Source organism: Bubalus bubalis, chromosome 4 (assembly GCF_019923935.1).
Source record: "Bubalus bubalis isolate 160015118507 breed Murrah chromosome 4, NDDB_SH_1, whole genome shotgun sequence".
NCBI classification, from domain to species: domain Eukaryota; kingdom Metazoa; phylum Chordata; class Mammalia; order Artiodactyla; family Bovidae; genus Bubalus; species Bubalus bubalis.
The window spans coordinates 155,364,343-155,387,124 of NC_059160.1; the positions used below are offsets into that span (position 1 = coordinate 155,364,343).

The following is a 22,782-nucleotide window of genomic DNA, read 5'->3' on the forward strand; positions in this document are numbered from 1 at the left end:
CTTTAGTTGAAATTTTGCAATATATTTCTTTTTTTAAAGAATGCAAATAGCATGGGAATCTTCTATTAATAGTGTTTCTCATGATACCACAGCCAAAGGCATATGAGAAGAATTAGTTTGAATAAGCATAAGATACTCACTAATAAAATTATTTTATTTAGAAGAGCACTGGAGATTATACTTTAAAAAATTGACTCTAAAAGTAAAAGAGAAAGTGAAGCCTCTGGTTTGACATTGGTGTGTGCATTCATGCTCAGCTGTGTCCAACTCTTTGAAACCCCATGGACTGTAGCCTGCCAGGCTCCTCTATGCAGGCAAGAATACTGGAGCAGGTTGCCATTTCCTACTGCAGGGGATCTTCCTGACGCAGGGATCCAATCTGCATCTCTTGTACTGACAGGTGGATTCTTTACCACTAGTGCCACCTGGGAAAGTGACATTGGTGCATGCTTCATCAACTGGGGTAGAAGTTCATTGTATGTGTAAGCTTGTCTAGTGCTCCTGTTTACATAATAGAGAATAAAGACATAAACGTCAAAATGGCCTTCTTATATATTTTATTACTTTTTTTGTTTCCAACTGTCTTGTGTCTTGTTAAAACACAGGCATAATTTCATGTGCAGATGCTATTAGAAATGAGCACAAAGACGAGGTGCCAGTGGGTGTTTGTAAAGTCTTATCTCCATCCTGCAAATGTGCTTAAAGACTGTGCAAATGAAATTGTTCAGAAGCTTTCCAGGGTAGTTCCGCTATTGCTACGTGCCCAACTAAATGCTTCCTTTCCTATATCAGAAATTTTTGCAAAAACTTTTGGCTGCTATCTCTTTTCCAAAGCCTATGAATGTGTGGATTCAGTGAATGGAGCCACATATTTTAATTTGGGTAAATGGCTGCAGTCACCATCTGTAGTGATTTTGGAGCCCCGAAAAATAAAGTCTGACACTGTTTCCACTGTTTCCCCATCTATTTCCCATGAAGTGGTGGGACCGGATGCCATGGTCTTTGTTTTCTGAATGTTGAGCTTTAAGCCAACTTTTTCACTCTCCACTTTCACTTTCATCAAGAGGCCTTTGAGTTCCTCTTCACTTTCTGCCATAAGGGTGGTGTCATCTGCATATCTGAGGTGATTGAGGGGATATGTCCTAAGACTACCAGTGGATGCCTGAAACTATGGATAGCACTGAACCCTATGCAAACTATGCTTTTTCCTATTACATACCTATGATAAAGTTTAATTTGTAAATTAGGCATAGGGGCTTTCCTGGTGGCTCAGTGGTAAAGAATCTGCCTGCCAATGCAGGGGATACGAGTTCAATCCTTGGTCCAGGAAAATCCCACATACCATAGGAAAACTAAGCCCGTGCACCACCTCTATGAAGCCCATGTGTTTACAGCCTGTGCTCCACAACCAGAGAAGCCACCGCAATAAGCCCTAGCACTGCGACTAGAGAAAGCCTGCACACAGCGACAGGAGACCCAGCACAACCAAAAAGTAAATAAATCTTTAAAAAGATAAATTAGCCACAGTAAGAGACTGCCAACAATAATCAATAGCAAAATAGAAAAATTATAACAATATACTGTAATAAAAGTTATGTGAATATGGTCTTTCTCTCAAAATACCTCATAATACAATTTTAATGCCTTTTTATCTTAACTAAACACAGCCTACACGGTGGCTGAACTTTCACAGCCTGAGATGTGACAGCAAAACTAGTGTGAATTTCTTTACCTTTACAGAGTCAGAAGAATTGTTCTTAGCGTGGGTTTTAGCAACCTCAGCATACGATTTTTTTTTTCTTATTAAGTTGAGAACTTTTACTTTTTCACTTAAGGAAGATCTTGGCTCCTCTTTGGCATATCTGAGTTGCCAGCATCACTACTCTTGAGCTTTGGGGCCATTATTAAGTAAAAGAAGTATTAGCTGAACACAAGTGCTGAGACAGTTGCTCTGAGAACCAAGGTGGCTACTAAGTGAGTAACAAAGGGATGTGCAGGACAAAGGGGTGATTCACGTCCCCTTATGGAATGGAGCAGACAGCCTGAGATTTCATCCTGTCACTCAGAATAATGTGAAATTGAAAACTTATGAATTATTTATGGAATTTGCCATTTAATATTTGTGGACCACAACTAACCATGGTTAAATGAAACAGAAAAACAAGACCGCAGATGGGGGAGATGATTGCATTATCTAATAAAACCTTCAAAACAACTCTGTGAATTAGGTAGTGTTACCTTCTTCTGTTAGAGGGAGAAATGGAAATCTATTTAATACTCACAAAATCCCTTGATTTTCAAAGTATGTAACAGATCATTTGTTTAGCATGATGCGGTACTGCTGCTGCTGCTAAGTCGCTTCAGTTGTGTCCGACTCTGTGACCCCATAGACAGCAGCCCACCAGGCTCCCCTGTGCCTGGGATTCTCCAGGCAAGAATACTGGAGTGGGTTACCATTTCCTTCTGCAATGCATGCATGCATGCTAAGTCGCTTCAGTAATGTCCGACTCTGTGCGACCCCATGGACAGAAGCCCACTAGTCTCCTCTGTCCACGGAATTCTCTAGGCAAGAGTACTGGAGTGGGTTGCCATTTCCTTCTCTGCATGATTCAGTAAAGACTGGGCAAAGGTAAGATATGAGTATGGACTTCCAGCCTCTAAGTGCACTGCCTCCACTGATACATGAATGAAGTAGCTCAGTCGTGTCCGACTCTTTGTTACCCCATGGACTGTAGCACCAGGCTTCTCCGTCCATGGGATTCTCCAGGCAAGAATACTGGAGTGGGTTACCATTTCCTTCTCCAGGGGATCTTCCCAATCCAGGGATCGAACCTGGGTCTCCTGCACTGGAGGCAGACGCTTTAACCTCTGAGCCACCAGGGAAGCCCCACTGATATATAGATGCAAATATATTCTGAGGATAAAAGCAGAAGGGCAAGTACAGGCTCTGGTTTTGGAGGACACAGACTTGAATGTCAGGCATGCTGCTCCCTAACTGCAGACCCGAGTGAGCTAATTCACGTTCTTGAGTCCCAATTTGCTAAATTGTTAACATCTGAATAAGTGCAGCACTTCCTCAAAGGATTGTTGGAGAGATTAAGTCCTATAAGACACTTCAAGTGCCTGGCACACAGTAAGTGCTTAATAAATATGAGGTCTTCAACTTCACTATTACCTTTATTGTTACTTTTATCTAAGGACAACTCTGAGTCTAATTCAAGATGAAATAAATGTTTAGAAATGACTCATAAAGGGTCTGGAAAAGGTGGGTGTATCTTTTCAAGTCCCTAGAAATAATTTATTAGGTTTTAATTGTCCCTTTCAACAGCAGTAGCTTTGCTAATATGTTCTTTTAAAAATAGAGTTAGATCACATTTGGTGTAAGGTAAAACATCTATGCCTTTCTCATCCAATTCATCTCTGAAATTTAATTTTCAGATGAAAAATTTGGAGATCTTAAATATGCATTATAGACAGTGGTAGCCCATGATTTGAATATTTGTGTTGGTTAAACTCAGATTTACCAAGTAGGCTGTGAAGTAAACATGTGGAAAATATGCTTAAGTAAAATGCTCCAGCTGCTTTTGAAGTCTATTGAGATACATAGCTGCTGAGGAACTATCAAGAAGACAGGGTCAGTTTTCAAAAAAGAATGTTTCTTCTCTTATAAGAAAATGCAGTATGTTATCATTATAAAACAACTGGAAAAATAAAAAGGAAGGAAAATGTGTGTATGTACACATGTCTGTGTTGTAGTAGTATAACAAATTCAATCTCATTAACTGGGGTGTGCAAAGCAGTTTAGAATTTATTCCTTTATAACTGTCCTTGTTTTCTGCATGAGTTCCCTTCCATCCTACAGTGGTGTGGGTAAAAAAAGAAAATAACTGTATTTAGTCCAAATTTATAATCTGTGTTCTTTCCAATAATTTAAACTGCCTTTCAAAGAAAATGAGTCTCTGCTTGGATGACTCAGGCAAATGATTATGCTCATGCTTGCCTTTTCAAAGATCATTCCTAGTAGTAGTTTGGGGGAAGGAGGTGAGTTAGATGATATGACTTGGTAAAAACGGAAGAGGTGGATTCCTTGGACCTACTCAGTGTTATCTGGCTCATTTTGTGTGGCTGCCATGGAATGACCAAGCAGAACTGAACTCTCCTTGGTGACTTCTGTGGTATGACTGGTTCCATCTGACTTTTTGAGGAGATACGATGAAACTACACACGGCGTGAACATTCACTGTTATTTTCCTCTGGTTTCGATTTTCTCTTATCTTGAGGGGCCTTTGCCTGACAGTAGGCCTCTTCTGGCCTGCCTAGCCTTTTAGTACCTTCATAGCCTCTAACAGATTTGGGTACACAACTGAGTCTCTGGCATGCGCATTCAGGTTGAGGGAAGCAGGAGCTGTAGAAATGCCTCTGTCTTGCCCATCTGCCGCTATAGCATGGGGAGCAGAGCCAGCGAGACATGACTTCTCATAGTCTCTTTCTCCTTCTGTCTGCCTCGTCTTTACAGAGTTCAACTGAGATCAAAAGTATATGTTTGTTTGTTTTTTTTCTTTTCTTCATATGTTCTTTTTTTCTCTTAGTTTCTCTGATCTAGTTTAATCCTCTCTAAGTCCTAAATCTCCTTTTTCCTAAATCTAGACTCAAAAGTAAATTAATGATAGATAGGGTACATGGAGCAAGAAAACCATTTGTTGATAAAGGGACAGGAAGCATTTAAAAATATCTTACCTGATCTCTGTCTTTCATTTCTCTCCTAGGAACGAAGATATACATATAATGCAAAGCAGAACCCTAATTTGCTTTATAAATAAATCTAGATAAATTTCATGTTTCTGAATTCTGAAAGTGATGAGATTTGGGGACAGAGTACTATTTCACATCATACCAAAAGAGAGAAAGAAAATTCTCTCTTGACCAAAGAATTCCATGGAAAACCCAGGCTTAATATGTTAATTATGTGATTTCTTAATGGCAGTGGAATTTCTAGAAGATATATCCTATATCACACAGGAATTAGTAACATATTTGATCACTAAAAATTCATATATGCTAAAACATCACTAAAAATTGAGACAAAGTGGTAAACTACTATTGTAAAGTCTTTGCCAAAAGGTTATTTTCAAAAATCTTATACAGAATCTTGATCAATAAAAGCCTCAAACCCTATGGAATATAAGTAACAGTCATAATTAAGGAATTAACAAAACACAAGACACAAAGAATTCAATGAATTTATGAAATCTTGTTCCATCTCACTAAGATCCAAATAAAATTCTATTCATTCCAAGATATTCTAGATTCCTATATGTCAAATGGGCAGTTTTCCCTAATCCTGTGCTATCACTTTCTGCTGATGGGTGTGAACTTTCTTTTATAGCATCACAGCAGTGTGTTAGCTATTTAACCACAAAAAGCCTTGTCACTAATAATTCCACTTCTACAAATTTTTTTGATTACCTAAGGAAATCACTGGAAATGTGTGCAAACATATTTTTCCATTTCTATTTCTTACAGCATTTGAAAATAACTTCAAACTGCTGCCGCTGCTGCTGCTAAGTCACTTCAGTTGTGTCTGACTCTGTGCAACCCCATAGATGGCAGACCACCAGGCTCCCCCATCCCTGGTATTCTCCAGGCAAGAACACTGGAGTGGGTCCTTCTCCAATGCATGAAAGTGAAAAGTGAAAGTGAAGTCACTCAGTCGTGTCCGACTCTTCGAGACCCCATGGGCTGCAGCCCACCAGGCTCCTCCATCCATGGGATTTTCCAGGCAAGAGTACTGGAGTGGTGTGCCATGGCCTTCTCCGAACTTCAAACTAGAAATGTCCAAATTTTCAAATATTCAGATTGGTTAAATAAAGAAATATATCCATATAGAAGAATATTCAAATATTCAGATTGGTTAAATAAAGAAATATATCCATATAGAAGAATACCATGCATTCACCATAATTGGTGACTCATCACAATTTTCTTTTTTACGTGTAAGGGACATTTCAGATTAAGAACATAAAAATGTTGTTGCAGGGCTTCTCTGGTGGGCTGGTGGTTAAGAATCTGCCTTGCAGTGCAGGGGACACTAATTTGATTCCTGCTCTGAGAAGATTCCACATGCCACAGTGCAGCTAAGCCCATGTGCCACAGCTACTGAGCCTGCCTCTAGAGCCAGCAAGCCACAGCTGCTGAGCACAGGTGCTGCCACTACTGAAGCCCATGCACCTGGAGCTGGTGGTCTGCAACGAGAGAAGCCACCACAGTGAGAATCCCGCACACTGCAACTAGAAAACAGCTCCTGTGCAGCAACAAAGACCCAGCACAGTCAAAAAGAATGTTGCTGTAGAAATGCCGACATGCTAACAACACATTGTTTATGTAAAGAAAATAGGTTATAAAAAAGATATGATATATTTGAAACATACAGGTGGGGTGTGTGTGTGTGTATTTGTATATATGTGCTATAACCTAGATGATAAAATGGCACCCTATTACGCCCTCTTGATTTGTGTGCCAAAGCTGGCTATTCCTTTGAGTATGCTGAAAGTCACATGCAAGCACAATCACATCAGTCTTTTTTATTAACATTTAGTTTTATTAGAATTTCCCTGGACTGGAATTCGAAGCTGCCTGTAACTACTACTTCTAACCACCTCCCTGGTTCCAGCTGGCAGCTCAGCTCACACCTCTGCCTGCAGTGAAGGCTTTAGGAGCAGTTTCTGTGAAGCTGGTGGCTAGGGCTTTGCTTGGGTCTCTCCACACTTGCCATTCTAATAGACAGCCTGGCCCGGCCTTCATAAGCTCACAACTTGCTGCCCTCTCAGTGAACTTACCTCAGCAGTCAGAGCTAGGCAGCCTGCCTTGAACATGTTGGAGGAGAGAGAAGCTGTGTATGAGGCAAACAAATGTTCTCGAGGCAGATAATTATGTTGTCTTTTCATCCCAGCAAAGATAAGGGCCAGAAAGTGTGTTCTTGAAGCTGAGCAGTCTGAATGTTGACATCACCACACAAGCTTCATTAAATGAACTATGTTTAAAACTATAGAGGCTTCAGGGATCTTTATATTTAGTGAGAATTAAAGGACGTACCTTGACCACAGTATTTCTTTACTTAAAACAAAAGGAATTTAAAAATATAAGTCTATACCATTAAAACATCAATATAGAAATGATTCTGCATGTACTATTAGTGAAAGTGAAAGTGTAGTCACTCAGTCGTGTCCGAATCTTTGTGATCCCATGGACTGTAGCTCTCCAGGCTCCTCTGTCCATGGAATTCTCTAGGCAAGAATACTCGAGTGGGTTGCCATTCCCTTCTCCAGGGGATCGTCCCAACCCAGGGATTGAACCCAGGTCTCCCGCATTGCAGGCAGATTCTTTATCGTCTGCACCACCACGGAAGCCCATGTACTATTAGGAACGTACTTAAAAATTCTGACTTATGTGGTGTCATTATCTCGTGTAGCCATTACTTTCTGGACATAATGACATAAAAGTATGCAAATTGAGCAAATTCTGACAGTTACAAAATCCCTAACAGGAGTTTTTGTCCACCTTCTGCATGATGTGTTTAAATCACAGATTAGTTGGTAATTTTAAAAAGTGCTATAAAATAGTTTAATCAGTAGAGCACTAGTTGTCTTTTAATTGGTGACTCATCACAATTTTCTTTTTTACGTGTAAGGGACATTTCAGATTAAGAACATACTTATTGCTTTGCACATAATATAACCCATAAGGGATTAATATCCAACATATGTAAACAGCTCATATTATCTCAAAATCAAAACAGCCCAATTAAAAATGGGCAGAAAAACTAACATTTTTTTCTGAAGAGAGCATGCAGATGGCCAGCAGGCACATGAAATGATGCTCAATATCACTAATCATCAGGGAAATGCAAATCAAAACTAATACAGTGCGATACCACCTCATACCTGTCAGAATGGCTATCATCAAAAAGAACAAACCACAGATACTGGCAAGGATGTGGAGAAAAAGGAACCCTTGTACACTGTTGGTGGGAGTGTAAACTGATGCTGGCACTGTGGAAAGTAGCGTGGAGGTTTCTTAAAAAACTAAAAATAGAACTACCAAATGACACAGCAATTTCATCCCTAAGTATATATCTGAAAAAACAAACACAGTAATGAAAAAAGATTCAAGAACCCCAGTGTTCATGACAGCATTGTTTACAGTTGTCAAGATATGGAAGCAACCAAAGTGTCCATCAACAGACAAATGGATAAAGAAGAGGTAATGCGCGTGCACACACGCACACAGACACACACACACACACACACACACTGGAATACTACTCAGCCATAAAAAGAATGAAGTTTTGCCATTTGAGCAACAAGGATGGGCTTGAAGGGCATTATACTTGGAGGGCATAAGTGAAATAAGTTAGACAGAGAAAGACAAATACTGTGTGATATCACTTAAGCTTGGAATTGAAACAAATGTAACAAACTAGTGACTATAAAAAAAGAGCAGTCTCATAGAGAAGAAGCTAGTAGTTACCAGTGGGGAGAGGGAAGCGGGGAGGGAGGGACAGTGAAGGGACAGGGGATTAAGAGGCACAAATTATTAGGTATAAAATAAGCTACAGGGATATGTTATACCACACAGGGAATATAGTCAATACTTTATAATAACTATAAGTGGAATATAATCTTTAAAATTGTGAATCAAGATATTGTACACCAGTAACATACAGTATTCTACAGCAAATATACTTCGATGAAAAAGAAAGTATTTATTGCAAGCACATACTTGTGTGTTTAAATTATCTTTCAAGACAAATGTGTGAGTTCATCCTGCTGTTATCAAGATTTACCCGTACTGAAAATAGTGTGATAGGTCAATTTGTACTGATGCTTCTATTTCTTTCTGTCAGTGCTACTCAGAGGCAGAGTAATGAAGCCTTGTTTGTTAAACAAAAAGTTGAAGGAAATCAGGTCATGGATTTGAATGTATGATACAGAAGTTCACAATTTTGGACAATTCAGTAGAACCTCATTTTTCTCATTATTTCCTTGTTTGCTCAGTGACAGGCTGGAAGAAGAATTAATGAGAAATTTTATCAGAAGTGTCCCATAATGTTCGTATTAAATTAGATGCCACTTAAATTTGGAATATGTTTTCCAGTTATTGTTTTTATTATTATCGACTGTGAAAATGATGAAACATAGCATCCTTGAGTTATGGATGTACATTTTTCACTTCAGCTTTTTAATAAAAATGCTTGAGCATCTGTTAGGCACCCAACATTCTTTATGTGCTCTAGATAGAGCATGCTATATACAGAGTGATGAATTAGGCATAGTTTCTGTTCTAGAGAAACTTGTGATCCAGGAGACAGGACCTTAGAGATTTTACTAGTCCACAGTATAGGTGAGGAAATTATCTGATTCCCTTCCTAAACTAGAAGTCAACAAGACTTCTAACATAAACTTCCCTGTTTATGTCTGTCTCTGAGAGGAGGGATGTTAAGAGTGTGGTGGAGAGTGACTGCTACATCAGGCTTGTCACAGAGCAAATGACCCATTTACAATTCAAGACTATCTCGAGAATTCTTGACCATTCATTCTTATCAAAGATTCTAACATAATTTCTGGAGAGAAAGGACAGTATTGTAAAACGAGAATAGATTGAGGAATCAAAGACATAGCTTCACATCCTTGCTCTGTACTGCATGAACATTTTATGCTTGGGACAAATGACTAATGTTTTTGAGCCTCAGTTTTCTCATCTGTACAATGGATATATGCAAAGTGGTTGAGATAAAATCATAAGCAAAAAGCAACATCCCAGTTCCTTATTCCTAGTAGGTATTCAAGGAGAGTAACTTTTGTTTCTTAGGATGAGGCCTAGGAACAGGATGATGTTTGGGTAAGGGGAGTTTAAGAAAGCCATACTTTCAATGGAAAGAAGAGAATTCAAGACCATCAGATTCTCTATATGTAAGGTTATCTGGTCAAAGACCATCAGAGATGAGAACTCCAAAAACGTGGATGGCGTGGATTGCCAGAACCTTTGTCATTTCCCTGCATAGATTTTCTACATTTCTTCTTCACATTCTTCTCCATCTCTTTTCTCAGAGAGAATAGCAATGAATGTGTTGAATAATTAAATTCTAGCAGTAAAGAACCTGCTTGCCAATGTAGGAGATGTAAGAGATACAGGTTTGACCCCTGGGTCAAGAAGATGCCCTGGAGAAGGAATTGGCAATCCTCTCTAATTTTCTTGCCTGGAGAATTACATGGACAGAGGAGCCTGGCGGGCTACAATCTATGGGGTTGCAAAGAGTTAGACACGACTGAAGTGCCTTAGTACATAGCACACGTGCATTTATTCTCCAGAACAAGGAAAGGAGGAGTGTTGGTGGAGACGGAAGACTAAAAGGCAGGAGGATTTAAGGCAGAATAAAGGCAAAGGTAACTACAGAGAGAGAGGAAGACCTGAGGCACAGAGGACAAAGTGCATGGAGTGGGAAGATGACTCTGTGATTAGATCAGGAAGCCCTGGTTTTCAAATGACGGCCTGGAGAGCAGTGTGAGATGGCAGGGTTAGAGGTAAAAGCTGGCAACTTCGCTTAGAGACTTGACTCCACTGGAGACTTCTCTACTCCTGCATACCTGAGGAAGCTGAAGGGAATTTAGTTTCCATTCTGGAAGTGAAATTTTAACAATCAAGAAAAACCACACTTTGCAGGCAGAGAAGGTGTAGAAGTGAAAGCAGCCACCAGGCTGAAGCTGCCAGCAGAGCTGTAGGTCAGTCTGACGTTGAAAAGTTTTCATCCCAATAAATGGCATTCTAATCACTCCGCATTAGTATAAGCACAAGAACTCTGCTAAGTTTAATAAACATCCTTATTTTCATCTTTTACATAATATGTGTATAGCAGTTATAATTTCTACTAATCGCCTTAATGTCCAGAGATGTCTCCAAGAGAAGAAGTCCTCACTCAGTATGCTAAATGGATTATGATGATCGCCTTATTTGGATTAGTAATTGATTCAGATGAAAGGGAATAGAAGACTAAATTAGAAATTGTTAATTGGCCCATTGTGACTTAGGAGAGGAAAAACCTTACACTTTAAATTGTTGCCTGTTTGACTGTAGGAGGAGATTTAATATCTCTAAAATGGAAAAAAACAACACTCAAAGGAGTCTATTTTAAGTGGAAACATTAAGAACTATTTCCCTGGCTTTTTGTCTTCTTTTTAAATGTAGATATGTCTCTTGTCTCAAATTTCTAATCAGATACAGATATATCATTGTTACATTGAATCATGTATCCATGGATCCTGACACCCAATATACTACTCCTTATCCTTCTGATGTTCTTAGCTTGACCTAAAGAAGTAAACCTGTCACAGTGAGTAGAAGGAAGGGAAGGAGTGTTGTGCAGCGGTTGAGGTTCTGGTCAGAGATTCAAAGACTGGGTAGCTATAGCAATTCTGATCCACTTCTTTATTTGCTATGTGATCCTGCGTAAGTTATTAAGTCTTTCAGCTGCTTATCCATGGATAAACTTAGATAAAGTAAAGTGTTATTATTACATCAGATAATGTTTGTAAAATACTTTTCACATTACCTGGTACTTGGTAAACACAAATGTTTTGTGTCATTATTAGTAATCTTGATGGTGATAATTTATATAATAATTGTAAAAGGTTATTTATGTGAAATCTAGCAAGAAGAAAGCAAACAACCCAATTTAAAAGTTGGCAAGATATCTGAACAGACACTTCAACAAAGAAGATATGTGGATGGGAAATAAACATATGGAAAGATACTCAATATCATATGTCATCAGTGAAATGCAAATTGAAACAACAATGACATACCACTCACTACAGACCCATTAGAATGACCAGAATCTGGAGCCCTGACAATATCAGATGCTGGTGCAGGTATGGAGTAACAAGAACTCTCATTCATTGCCAATGGAAATGCAAAATGGTACAGCCGTTGTGGAAGGCAGTTTGGTATTTTCTTACAAAACAATACTTTATTATACTTTATTATAAAACTTTACTTTACTTTATTATAAAACAAGACATAGTACTAAACATATACTAAGCATCGTTTCGCTGACAAAGGTCCTTACAGCCAAAGCTATGGTTTTTTTCCAGTAGCCATGTATGGATGTGAGAGTTGGACCATAAACAAGGCTGAGTGCTGAAGAATTGATGCTTTTGAATTGTGGTGCTAGAGAAGACTCTCAAAAGTCCTTTGGACTGCAAGAAGATAAAACTAGTCAATCTTGAAGGAAATCAACCCTGAAAATTCACTAGAAGGACTGATGCTGAAGCTGAAGCTCTAATACATTGGCCACCTGATGTGAAGAGCTGACTCATTGGAAAAGACTTTGATGCTGGGAAAGATTGAAGGAAAATTTAAACTGCTCAACTCAGCTGTAGTGTGAAAGCATCTGTGGACAATATGTAACTGATGGGAATGGCTCTGTTCTATTGATAATAAATCTTTATTCACAAAATCAGGAAGAGGGCTGGACTTGACTGCCTGGTCGTAGTTTGCCAACCCCTCTTCTATACTATGGAGAGTTTTAACTTTAATCAAGCAAATGGACATCAGAATATTTGAGTTTTAGAAAAATTACCTTGATGGTGGTACAAAGATGTATCAGGCAACAGTAAGACTACAGAGAGTAGGGTTAGTTGAAAGACTTTGACAATAATCTGTGCAAGATATAGAGAAACCATAATCTCAGGCATTGGTGATGGAAATAGTAGGCAAGAGATGAAATAAGATATGTACAGAGAGTAGACAATAGTATGGTCATGGGTTAGTTAAAGTACTTGAAGATAAGGAGGGTTGCTTTAGCTTCAATGATACAGTATTCCTTTCACTGAGACAAAATAAGAGAACAAGAAACTACATTTTGTGGAAAGATAGTGAGGTTCTTGGCATTCATCCAGAAATCTGGGATACTGTTACATAAAAGAACCAAAGTGGTCTCTGTATATTGGCCGCTAGGTTCTTTATTTCTTCACAGCAGGCTGAGACCCACAGTGCAAAAGCCTGCAAATGCCAAGTTCAACTTTTTACATATCTGACGGTTTTAAATATAAACCAAGCAAGCAGATTTCTAGCGATTGAGAGCCTGCCTGCTTTGCACACCCCATGAAACTGCACCCAACACCTGCTGGCTATAGATAGATAAAACCCCTGGCACTATTAATATAAAGCTCCAAGCTGCTTCAGCCCTTTGGAATTCTCTGATTCAGAGATTCCCGTCTGCACTTCTGAGCGACATCAGTTAGGGTGTAAGTCCCCCTCCCACCACCTTCTCTTCTCCAAGGGTTCCCCGCCTCATCTCCAGTGTCTCCTGCTGTGAGGCACTTTCCCCATATGAAACCTACCAAAAATATCACCAAAATGAAGCTGGGGGTGCTACTGCCCCCTTATGGTCATATCTGGTTCCTGGATCAGCTCCCAATCCTTCCAAAGTCCTGGTGCCACAGTAATAGATGCAAGGGTTATTTGGCATATACGGGATGTTTAAAATTAAAGGAGCAGGTGATCTGTCCCATGGAGACCATATAGAGTAAGAAGAAGTTAAAGACAAAACCCTACAGTGTTCTCAGGAAACATCATTATGCAATGGCTATGAAAAGATGAATGGCTTGAAGAAATTATGAAGAAGGAAATATGACAATCAGTTGAGAAAGGCATAAAGGCAAGAGGCAATTTCAAGAAGAGTGGGATAACCTAGCATCAAATTCCACAAAGAGGTCAAATAAGGCCAGAAATGAACACAATTCACTGGATTTGGGTGTTGCTGCTGCTAAGTCGCTTCAGTTGTGTCGGACTCTGTGCGACCCCATAGACGGCAGCCCACCAGGCTCCCCTGTCCCTAGGATCCTCCAGGCAAGAACACTGGAGTGGATTGCCATTGCCTTCTCCAATGCGGGAAAGTGAAAAGTGAAAGTGAAGTTGCTCAGTAGTGCCCAACTCTTCTCGACCCCATGGACTGCAGCCTACCAGGCTCCTCCATGCATGGGATTTTCCAGGCAAGAGTACTGGAGTGGGGTGGCATTGCTTACTCTGGGATTTCGATGTTAGGGGTTCTTCAAATGAGTACTTTCAGTGGTAGCATTGAGACAGATACCTGCTGATAGCAAGTTGCAAAGTGGTTAGTGAGTCAAGTTTTGAAGTACCAGGCACTGGGGAGTGAATAAAGTGTGAACACTGAAATGGACTGCTGAGTGATGTAGATGTTCTTGATGAGGATGGAGAGTGAGCAGCAGTTCACAGAGTGTGTGGTTTTCTCTAGTGGTCCGTAAAAATAACCAGGGAAGAAAAGACTGTGTTGATCCAAGGAGGAAGATTTTAAAGGCAGAAATCTTAGATAAACAAAGAGATAAAACCTTTGGTAGATGTTGGAGAGGGTATGTTTGGTGTGTTGAATCATAATGTTTACCTCAGATAAGAAAAAAATATGATTCCTTGACTAGATCACAGCCCTAAAATAAGAAAAAAGTTAAAAGACAGGGGTTTCCAAAAAAAAGTATCAACAACAGGAGTGTTGGGAGTGAGGGCAAAGAAAACTGGATGGGCAGGATGTCATCAAAGCTCACATGTGGTGCTATGGAAGGAGAACTGTCTTAGGATCAAGCTAAGACCTAACTTGTGATTTTCTCACTTTCCAGCTGGCTGACCCTTGATGAATCACTTATTGCCTCTGAATTCAGTTGAATGGTAAAATGGAAACATTTATTTCTCTATGGCATTCAATTGGTATCAGACTTAAGAGGAGTAACAGGTATGATGATGCTTTATGCAGATGTAAGGCTGGTGCCTGTATGGTCCCAGGGATGCTATGTCCATATCACTCTTGATCTTCTTCATGTCAGAAAACAGAAAGAGTCAAACCAACAGTTCTGAAGCCTGACTGCTTATCATAATTTTTTATAGAGCTTCTTAAAAAAAATACATACACTTGACTCCTCATTCTCATTCCAGATTCAGAAGGGGATTTGTAATTTTTTTTTTTTAAAGGAAAAACCCTCTACAGGTGATTCTCATCTGTGACTTTAACAACAAGAACCCTGAACTCGTGAAACTGAACTGGGGAAAGCAAATTCCTGATTTGGTTGTGTTTCTGAAGTAGTAGAATCCTTTATTTGATTGTGAATGAAACAAATAATGTGAGAAATACTAGATATATTCTCCCCTCAAGTAATATTAAGGTGTGAATTATCTTATTCTACTCTACAATTTCATGACTTACTTTTGGCTTATAGTCCTCATAAATACAGTCCCATTTAAAACATTTTTATGGTAAGTAAGTGGCAAGAGTATTACAATCTTTGGAAAGTGACAAAAAAGTCATTAAATAAAGACCAAATACTTGGGACGATTTTGTATAAAACTGAATGGCAGAGGGGATGGTAGGTTAAATGCAGCTTTTGAAATTTTGCATTTTAGTATAATTGGCATTTTATCATATGTTACTATTTATATATTGCTGTTGTTGTTGTTCACTCAATGCTGTCCAACTCTCTGTGACCCCATGGACTGCAGGCTTCCCTATCCATCACCAACACACGGAGTTAGTTCAAACTAATGTCCATTGAGTCAATGATGCCATCTAACCAAATCATCCTCTGTTGCTCTCTTCTCCTTCTGTCTTCAATCTTTCCCAGCATCAGGGTCTTTTCTAATGAGTTGGCTCTTTGCATCTAGTGGCTAAAGTATTGGAGCTCCAGCTTCAGCATCAGTCCTTCCCATGAATATTCAGGATTGATTTCCTTTAGGATTGACTGGTTTGATCTCCTTGCTGTCCAAGGGACTCTCAAGAGTCTTCTCTAACACCATAGTTCAAGAGCATCAATTCTTTGGCATTCAGCCTTTTTTAATGGTCCAACTCTCACATCCATATGTGACTACTGGAAAAACCATAGCTTTGACTCTATGGACCTTTGTCAGCAAAATGATGTCTCTAGCTTTTAATACGCTGTCTAGGTTTGTCATAGCTTTTCTTCCAAGAGCCAAGCATCTTTTAATTTCATAGCTGCAGTCAGCGTTCACAGTGATTTTGGAGCCCAAGAGAATAGTGTGTCACTGTTTCCATTTTTTCCCCAACTATTTGCCATGAAGTGATGGGACCAGATGCCATGATCTCAGTTTTTTGAATGTTGAGTTTTAAGCCAGCTTTTTCACTCCCCTCTTTCTCCTTCATCAAGAGGCTCTTTGTTTCTTCTTTGCTTTCTGCCATAATGGTGGTATCTGAGGTTATTGATATTTCTCCTGGCAATCTTTATTCCAACTTGAGCTTCATCCAGCCTGACATTTCACATAATGTACTCTGCATATAAGTTAAATAAGCAGGGTGACAATATATAGCCTGACGTCCACCTTTCCCAATTTTGAACCAGTTCATTGTTCCATATGGAAAAGACAACGGCACTCCACTCCCGTACTCTTGCCTGGAAAATCCCATGGACAGAGGAGCCTGGTGGGCTGCAGTCCATGGCGTCGCTAAGAGTTGGACACGACTGAGCGACTTCATTTTCAGTTTTCACTTTCATGCATTGGAGAAGGAAATGGCAACCCACTACAGTGTTCTTGCCTGGAGAATCCCAGGGATGGGGGAGCCTAGTGGGCTGCCTTCTATGTGGTCGCAGAGAGTCGGACACGACTGAAGCAACTTAGCAGCAATATCAGCAGCATTGTTCCATATCCACTTCTAATTGTTGCTTCTTGACCTGCATGCAGGTTTCTCAGGAGGCAGGTAAGGTAGTCTGGAATGCCCATCACCTTAATAATTTTCCACAATTTATCGTGATCCACACAGTCAAAGGCTTTAGTGGAGTCAATGAAGCAGAAGTAGACATTTTTCTGGAATTCCTTGCTTTTTCTATGATCCAAAGAATGTTGACAATTTGATCTGTTTCCTCTACCTTTTCTAAATCCAGCTTGTACATCTGAAGTTCTCAGTTCATGTACTGTTGAAGCCTAGCTTGGATTTTGAGCATTACCTTGCCAGCATGTGAAATGAGTGCAGACCGCCAGGCTCCTCTGTCCATGGAATTCTCAAGGCAAGAATCCTGGAGTGAGTATCCATGCCCTCCTCCAGGGGACCTTCCTGACCCAAGGATCAAACCTATGTCTCTTATGTCTCCTGGCGCAATTGGCAGGCAGATTCTTTACCACTGGGGCCACCTGGGAAACCCAGTTTTTGATGAGAGGGAAATTACATCTCTTCAAGAAATGGGGCTATGAAGTCTGCTTTGTTGGCTATCATTTCTTTCCAACAGATATACCAGAAAAACATATTGATGAACTAATGGACTAAGGTTAACTTTATATGGAGAAAAAAAGACCACTTGAGAAATATTTATTTATTAACAAATGTTTATTGAGCACCTGTGTGCCTGCGTGCATGTTCAGTCACTTCAGTCCTGGCAGACTCCTTAACTCGATGGACAGTAGGCCTCCAGGCTCCTCTGTCCATTCTCCAGGCAGGAACACTGGAGTGTGTTGCCATGCCCTCCCCCAGGGGATCTTCCTGACCTGGGGATCGAATCTGCATCTTTTATGTCTCCTGCATTGGCAGGCAGGTTCTTTACCACTAGCACCAGCTGGAAGCCCTATTGAGCACCTCAGTTCAGTTCAGTTCAGTTCAGTCGCTCAGTCGTGTCCAACTCTTTTCGACCCCATGAATTGCAGCACGCCATGCCTCCCTGTCCATCACCAACTCCTGGAGTTTACTCAGACTCACGTCCATTGAGTCAGTGATGCCATCCAGCTATCTCATCCTCTGTTGTCCCCTTCTCCTCCTGCCCCCAATCCCTCCCAGCATCAGACTCTTTTCCAATGAGTCAACTCTTCGCATGAGGTGGCCAAAGTGCTGGAGTTTCAGCTTTAGCATCATTCCTTCCAAAGAAATCCCAGGGCTGATCTCCTTCAGAATGGACTGGTTGGATCTCTTTACAGTCCAAGGAACTCTCAAGAGTATGTGTCAAAAAGAGGAAGATGGGCCATGGGACAGATTTTTTGAAAAAAATTATCCTAATACTTTTCATGAGTACATTCAGACTGTCATGCTACGTGAAAATGGGACTCCACAGCTGCCTTCTAACTTGGAGGCTGCTAGTTAGAGGAAGGGGCCCCTGTTGCCGTTAACATCTTGACTTCATAGTATGCTTAGGAAAACAAAACTCTGGCAAGCTACTGAATTTGTATTTCTTCCTACTCCATGCAGTGACTTAGAAGTCCAGCAAGGAAAAATAAAAACCTAAACTGACTTTATTCCTTCATAAGTTTTTTTTTTGAAAGTTGAGGAAAGGCTGTAGCTCTGAAAGAAACTATCTCTGAATTTCTGAACGACTATCTTATTGATCATCTCAGACAATTATAGGCTTTCCCCACCCTCCCACCTGTAAAGATGGGCAAACGCAGAGAAAAAATTACCAGAGAGCAAAACATTTCAGTGTTTGAAAAGGTTGGCTTAATTCAAGGAAGCAAGGCGAATGACACATTTGAAGGCGGTGCTATACGTAAAAGAAGGAAATATGAGAAAGTCTAATTCAAATCAGTTAAAGAGAGTGAGAGAAAAGACTGCAGTGAATAAAAAGGGAAATAATCTGACACCCAGGAAGTTTGCCTAGAAGTGAAAAATATGGTTTCCAAAAATTTGAAGTTAATTAGAGGGGACAGAGAAAAGTGGATTATATTCTGTAGAAATGCAAATCGTAAAATGTGGTGACAAAATAAGAAATTCTTTTGGGCTCAGGGAAAAAGAATGAGGTAAATAAGTGGGGGAAAGATTTTAAATGACATGGAGGGTATATCTAGAATCTTTAATATTTCTCATTGGAATCATAGAACAAGAGAGGGGGAGAATGCCTCTATTATAAAAGCAGACATTTATTGAGTGGTTGCTACATGCCAGACCCTGTTCTAAGTTCTCAACAGGTATTTACTTGCTTACTGCTCATAACACTCTTAACTGATAAAATGCTATTATTAATCCCTCTGTTACGGCTGAAAAAATTGAGGCACAAAGTGTACCTTGCAAATTCTGGAATTTTCCCAAGGCACACAAGAATGGACAACAACCTAAATTTAGGATTGTAAACACGATGCTGTATTATCTTTGAAAATTAAATGAAATATAAAACAAAAATGACTCAGTTTTATCTTTGTCATCTGATTGAAAGAGATTTATTTGTAAGTAACTTGGTTGCTTCTCACTTGGTTTGAAAGGACAGATGTACCATGAGATTATTTAAACATCGTGTTTACTATCTCTGGGTACTTTATAGTCTGATATTTGGCTGTATTTTTTAATCCATCTGGACTAAGTGCTAGTACATGGAGCAAGGTGAAGATGAAATATAAATATTTCCAAATAATTAAACTATTATCACAGTCCATTTATTGAATTTTATAATTTGCCTAATGATTTGATATGCCATCTATATCCACTAAACTTGATAAATTCACATTCCTGCTTAATCCTGAATGCAGTTTATAATTTTAAAAGTTTCTGTATAATTATCCACTTAATTGAGATTTTAAAATTTATTAACATAAGGTTCTATTTAGAATTCTGTTTTACATGTAACAATTTCTTCTGCATCTCTGATTATACATTTTAAAACATTTTTCAGCTTGGGTTATTTATTTTGGACTAACAAAGATTTTGGCAGAAGGATCATACATGATTTTACTTACTTCACTGAAGTTAAACAAATTGCATGCTGGAAGGAATTTCCCAGAACTTCTTTTTCAAACTTTGTATGAGATCATGAACAGTTACCTGTGCTGGGCTGCCTCCATGGTGCCCCCTGCATGTGCGAGCCTGGATGGCAGAATGCCTGCAGCCTGAGGCTGGGGTGCCAGTGGGCCCACTGGGCCTGGTGCTTCTGGTGAGCATGCTTTGCCTTGCTCTGAAGCAAGTATTGTAACCATGGCATCCTGACCAAGCTCCACCTTCATTCTGTACGGTCAGACACCAGAGACTGCTGAAAAAGATGTTTTTCTCTGGATTTATGCTACAAGCGAAAAAGGTGGCAGTAGTATTCAGGATGTACACTCCCAGGAGAACCAGAATGTGCAAGACATTGGTGGAATGTGCATCCACCATGCTAAACATCACAGTGCTTTGTTTTATTCCATGTTTCTTTTTGGAGTCTGGGGTTAGTAGATGCAAACTATTACATATAGAATGGATGGACAGCAAAGTGCTACTGTGTAGCAAGGGGAACTATATTCAATGTCCTGGGATAAACCATAATGGAAAAGAATATTAAAAAGAATGTACATATGTGTAAAACTGAGTCTGCGGCTGTGCAGTGCTTTACTTTCTGAAGCTTCACACAGCTCTCTCAGGCTCCTGGTTATCTGCATGCATGGTAGGGAGCTGAATATCTGTGAATACTTAATGTAGATTATGCTTTTTGCGGATATGATCAGCAACTATTCCTCTGTAAAGTTTATAGGCTAGACCCTGTGCTCAAGCTTTATACAAGGGTGTCCATTGCTCAGCTGTTTATTATAAATAAAGAAGCAAAGAGCCTGAATGGGTAATAGTAGGAAATCAGCAAAACACATTCTTCTAGATGCAATTAGATGTAGCAGCCAGACTTGTGGTTCCCATAATCTCTGCACCCTGGGTGGTGCCCTTGTGGTTACATTATGTTACATGGCAAAAGGCACTTTGCAGGTGTTCCTTTTAATTAAGGGTACTAATCAGTTTATCTTAAGATAGAATGATTGTCCTGGATATTTGGGGGTGCCCAGTGTAATTATGCAAGCCCAGAAGTTACAAGCAGAAGAGAAATACAGAAAAACTTGAAGCATGAGGATCTAATGCTCTGTTTTGGTTTGGAGATGAAAGGGACCCTTGTGTCAAGGAAATAGGAACACCATTTCTATAGTTTCAAGGAACTGAATTCAGTCAACCATTAGTGAGCTTGGACAAGGAGCCAGGAGCTCCTTGTCCAAAGGAGAGGACAAGTTGGATTTGGCTCTCAGTTGGAGCCAAATCCAACTGAGAACTGCTGCCTCTGCCAATACCTACATGCCAGCCTTATAAGAACCTCAGGAATTGTGGGATAATAAGTGGACTGCAAGGAGATCCAACCAGTCCATTCTGAAGGAGATCAGCCCTGGGATTTCTTTGGAAGGAATGATGCTAAAGCTGAAACTCCAGTACTTTGGATACCTCATGCGAAGAGTTCACTCATTGGAAAAACTCTGATGCTGGGAGGGATTGGGGGCAGGAGGAGAAGGGGACGACAAAGGATGAGATGGCTGGATGGCATCACTGACTCGATGTACATGAGTCTGAGTGAACTCCGGGTGTTGGTGATGGACAGGGAGGCCTGCTGCAATTCATGGGGTTGAAAAGAGTCGGACACAACTGAGCAACTGAACTGAACTGAACTGAAATGGGTGTATTTAAAATGCTGATTTATGGTAATTTGTTATGGCTGGTAATAGACAAGTAACAAATCTTGTGAAATATAGTATCTCTCCTACAGTTATGTTAGAAATCATCATGAATAGTATTGAAAAACTAAACAGAAACTATGACTCTGAAATGTGGAGAAAATACACTCTTCTTAATTTTTTTATAATGTATACAGCCTTCTCTCTCAAGTTCCGTCCCACAAGTTGGTGTGAAGGATGACCAGTACTCAGTCTAGATATAACCCAAGCCAGTCCAGTCTGATAACTTAGTCACTTTGGGTAATAGTCACACTTTGATGAAAATAACCAGTTTCTCAATTTCTTCTCCTGTTCCCTCTCTAAGTTGCTATGCATTTGAAAGGATACCAGGTTGGATAATTTTGGAGAACTCAGGGCATTGGAAGGGAAAGAGGTTGATCCTCTTATCTCCATGGTGACTTTGAATCTATGCTTGATCTGCTGGTCTTCGGGGCAGTGTTTGTTCTGCCTGGATCCTGTGGCCCTGCTGGCTTTCAGGACAGAGCATTTAGGCTGACTGTGCTGACCCTCTTTCCCCAACCTTGTCTCCCTGGCAGAGTAAGACTCTTCACAGTCTGCCAGTGTCTCTGCTTAGCTCAGAGAAACTGCTTTATGATCACTGCTAGAGCGTCCCCATATTCCCTTTCTGGTAACACTTTAACAGGCTCCACAGCAGGATGTACAATGTTTGGGGATCCTGCCTGTGTCAAATAGAAACTAAAGGTAGTCAGGAAAAGCCGGACCGCCCTGGTGTCAGGACAGGTCCAATCCTGAGATAGAACCAGAGCACACATCTATCTGCTTATCTCAGTGTGTTAGTGTTAGTCGCTCAGTCGTGTCTGACTCTTTGTGACCCCATGGGCTATAGGCTGCTAGGCTCCTCTGCTCATGGATTTCTCTAGGCAAGAATACTGGAGTGGGTAGTCATTCCCTTCTCCAGGGGTTTTTCCCGACCAGGGATCAAACCCAGGTCATCTGCACTGCAGGTAGATTCTTTACCGTCTGAGTCACCAAGGAAGCCCCTGTTTATCTCAGTCCCTTCCTTTTTATGTCACCTTTCTCCTTTCCTATTACATCCCCTATGTCATAACCTCATATCATTAAGAAGAAAGCATTCTGAATTTATTGGTGTGTGTAGAAGGCATATCTCTGCAAACTCTGGGAGGGCTCTAGAAGCTCAATCCTTGAGGCATTGTTGTTGCAATTTTAAATGGGGGATAGATAAAAGAAATTTGAAAATCCTATCTCAACAGAACTTGCCTCTCAAGTTAATTTTATCATGGCAAAATACTAGTTTTCTTATCA

General features: G+C 40.1%; 1 non-coding gene across 1 annotated transcript; it reads right to left on the reverse strand.

Annotated features, from left to right (window-relative positions):
- Positions 1 to 2,811: 2,811 nt before the first annotated feature.
- Positions 2,812 to 2,883, reverse strand: TRNAW-CCA. The gene has a single exon. It is a non-coding gene; the product is annotated as a tRNA-Trp (tRNA).
- Positions 2,884 to 22,782: the final 19,899 nt, after the last annotated feature.